Below are 4,277 nucleotides of genomic sequence, written 5' to 3'. Positions count from 1 at the left end.
AGCCCTATTCATCTTCTTTTTAAATTGAATTTATTTGGGGTGACATTGGTTAACAAAATTATATAGGTTTCAGGGGTACAATTCTAGAACACATCATCTGTATATTGTATTGCGTGTTCACCAACCCAAATCAAGACTCCTTCCATCACCATTGTATTCATCTTTCTTGAAGTCTTAAAACGAAGACAAAAAGATGTGACTATGGCGATTAAGTCAATCCGAAGCATATTTTGCTTCAAGTGTTGCCAGAAAAACAAGGCTGATACAAAATAAAATGTGGCTTTTCATAGTGTCGCAATCAAGTCACCTTATTGTGACAGCAATGCTGTTTTCAAATGAAATCTCCTGTTCTCACACCAGGTGACTTACTGGTTGCAGGTTCACCCTTTGATGACTCACACGGAAGGAAATCTGTTGCTGCTTCGGTCTTCGACACAGAACCTGGTTCTCCAGGAAAGGCTGAGCACAGGCGGCGAGAGCGGCGAGACACTGAGAGTTTAGAGCTAGAAGACACCCCAGCAGGTGCTGCTAGAGACAAATGCTTACCTAGGAAACAGGGGCTTCTTTCTCACTTGGGAGAACCTGATAATCTCTGTTTTATTTGTAGTTCATGGCCTTAATAGTAACAGTGGAGTAGGAATCATCTAACGTCACTAATACCAGTGCCATTGAAAGTGATGAATTCCGTCTTTAGAGAATTGTAGCAAAGATGTTTACATTAAACCAGACTTTTCCCCGATACTTTTTATTTTCTTCTGTTATCTTTCTGCTTAGTACCATTATTATGATGATCAGTCATTTTATAAAGTATAAGTTACTAATTTAAAATGCTTCCGGACCCAAATTTAATCTCTCATGTTTCTGTTAGCAACCACATTTCATTTTCTATATCAGTATTTTCTCTTTAACTTTCATAGTCAATTTGCTGAATGATAGCATAAAGCAGGGTTTCTAAACAGTTTGTAGCCTCACATTTTTTTTTTTTTTTTGCGGGGGGGAATTCAATTTCTTTAGATGAGGCATGTCCTCTCTGGTTCAATAAACTACTCCTTATTGGCCAATTCAGGCTTTTACTTTACCTGCTTGGTCCCTGAAATATCTATATTTCATAGCTCTACATAAATGGGAAAGGAGATTCCATGAGGAAAATAACTTCAATGTTTCATATTAAAATTAAATATTTGAGTTCATGTTGTGATATCTGAAAAGGGAGAAACAGCCTTGGGTGTAAGGGTGCAGTTGAGATATTTTCAGGAAGGACACCAGTCATCTGTTTTGAAACTGACAAACTTGGTATGGCTAATAATCATTACCACTTGTTTTTATGATAGTGAGACGTTTAATTGTTTGCTCATGTTATACAGAACACAATGAAACTCTTATGGAGTTCTATCAAACCTCCTGGCAAACTGGTTGCCATGCACATCCCTGATTACAGTGTGGAAGTATATGTGGAAAGGCATATGGAGAGGAGGGGGTTATATACATTACATTTGAAATGTAGGCGTAGTTCAAGCAATATGTATGGTACAATTTCTTGACTAGTCAATGAATGCAACTTTTCTCTGATAATGATTGTATTTTTGCAGAGGAAACTACTACGGCAAGTAGTTCTGACAGCAGTGACTCTGGTGGTACGGATGCTGCTGACACTGATTCAAATCAAAACGAAGCTGGTAAGGATCCATCTGGCCCAAGTGGATTTGAGGAGAATGCAAAAAAAAAATGGAGCTGGCTCTAATTTCGCTGCCCGTGTTCTAAGTTTTTTCTTAGTTTCTTCTTTTGGTAGAAAAATCATCAATGAGCAAAGCAGGGACTGGTGGTGTTTTTGACAAATACAGACTTACTGTTAGAGGAACACATGGGAAAGATTTTTAAACTATGTTTGATTCTTAAAGGATCTGTGTTATCTTCAACAGGAATTTAAACATTTTAATTAAGAGGCAAATAGATACAATGCTTTAATGAAGGGGCTTGGACCTGGAAGGAAGATATCCAGTTTCTGTCCTCAGGATTTCTCAGTAACCTTCTGTGGACTTGGGGGAAGCCACTTAAAATCTCTTGTTCCTGCTCGGCCAGTGTGGCTCAGTTAGTTGAGCATCAGCACATGCATCAAGAGGTCACTAGTTCTTCCTGCCCCCCATCCTAAGTCAGGGCACATGCCTGGGATTTTGGGCTTGACCCTCAGTAGGGGCGAGCAAGAGGCAGCCAATTGATATTTCTGTATCTCCCTCCTCCCTCTTCCTTCTCTCTCTCTCTCTCTCTCTCTCTCTCTCTCAAAGTCAATAAAATAATATTTTAAAAAATCTTTTGTTCACAAGTTTTGACATAAGAACAGAAACCTTTTGGTTTTATATTTCTATGACTTTTGCAATGCTTTATAAGTTATACTACACTAGAACTTTACAAGTTCTATTACTCATATTTGAACTAGTTTTCTGGAAAAATAAATGTCAGAAAAAAGTAGATTTATAAAAGTGTGGATAATTAGAAATTTATATTAAAAAATTGAAGCCAGGGAAAGAAATATGGATCAATAAAGTACAGTAAATCTAGATATTTTTTGTGTCAGAGCTATTTACCTTAGAAGATGTGGAGGTTGGTGGAAATGGAAAGAACAGCAAAAAGTTTGTTGGTAAATCCATGGGCTTTGGCTCCCATGTCAGTGGCTCAGGAATTCTGATCCAGTCTCTATTAAGAAAAAAAATACAAATAATTTACATCCTTTGCTATTGATACTGATAACAGTTTCATTTTCCATTTGCTTTTTATTTAGGACTTGGTGGTAAAAGAAGGGTTTATTTGGATTTGGTCTTGGTAATTCTGCTCTGTGGAGTTAGCATCAATGGTCTTGAACCAAAAGGCTTGGTTAAAATGAAAAAGGGAACCCTGGAAAATCAGGTTGTAGGGATTACTCTTCAGGTTTTGTGCATAAAAAGTAGAGTCATGAGATGTATTTAAATATTTCCCAGTGACAATCTTTTTTAAAATGAGCAGATAGCATCAGTACAACATGTTGGGCTGGATTTAGTATTTGTGCCTCTGGAAACTTAGGGAAGTCTAATTAGTAATAGATACAGTGTAGTGTAGTAATGGTTGACCTCAGTCAGAATTGGTCATCAATTGATCTGTTCAAAAAAGTCTTGGTCATATAGAAACAATAATTATTTGGGGTTGTTCTTAAGTTTTGGACATCAATGTAGAGGTCAACACTTCAACAGAACTGATAAATTTAAAATCACCGGTAATTTATTGCCACTGACTTCCTTTAGGCACAGTTGGTACAAATGGTTTCAGGGACGCTGGATTTCTGACCCTCAGATCTGCTGCCATTAGCTCAGGCATACACATTTAGGTTTTGTTCCTGAGACGTGTACTGAGAAGTCATTGCCTTCTATCTTTCGATTGTGGAGTAATTGCTAATTTGAGATTTTTCTGCTCATTGAAAGTCAGCTTTCAACTGCTTTCATTTTTCTCAATCAGACAGACTTTTATTGATCAGTGTTCTTTCTGGTAGTGTATTTAATGGCAGTAAATCTAGTGGCTTCGAAATGGCAGATTGTGGTTCCCTTGACATTTCACATCTTGAGACGAATATCTCTGTTCATCTAGATTCGTGATTTTCACACTTCCAGCTTTTAGGAATGCAGAATGCTTTGTTCAATTGACATTTTGAAATGGCAGCTAGATTTCCCAAATGTAAAATAATTTAAAGTGGGAGGAAGTGTGACTGAAACTGGGATAGGAGACCTGGAACCCTTTCTCTGCAATCCTTACCTCTTTTCCTGAATAAGTTTTAAGGCCATTTATCTGGAATAGAGTAATTTTGTGTCAGTCCGTTTAGTGGCAAGGCATTTCATTCTGTTACTCCAGCAGGTGCATTGCTGAAATTGGAGCCATAGCTTATCCATAAGATTTTAAAACCTTTTTTCACATTTTACCAACTAAAAGATACACATAAACAACCTAATCATTTTGTATTAAATAGGTGTGACAAGCTCATCTGATTCCAGTACCACGGAACCGCCCAGTACTCCAGGTAGTTTAATTTTTGACTTCAGTTTTGAAAAAAAAATCTATAATCTATATAAAGTATAAGTAATAATACTAGTAAATCAATAATATCCTATTATGTGTTTCTCATATTGATGAGTTTCTAAGTGCTCTTCTCTTTGAGTACTAAAGTTCAGATGACCAAGTGCATATTTGAAACAATTTCATGGATAATAGAGAGTAAGTTATCTTACGTCAACCTGAATAAAATATAGTGCAGCTGC

The sequence above is a fragment of the Myotis yumanensis genome, unplaced genomic scaffold (genome assembly GCF_028538775.1).
Source record: "Myotis yumanensis isolate MYYU_CA2020_CCGP unplaced genomic scaffold, mMyoYum1.0.hap1 SCAF_3, whole genome shotgun sequence".
NCBI lineage: Eukaryota > Metazoa > Chordata > Mammalia > Chiroptera > Vespertilionidae > Myotis > Myotis yumanensis.
This window is presented reverse-complemented; position numbering follows the sequence as displayed.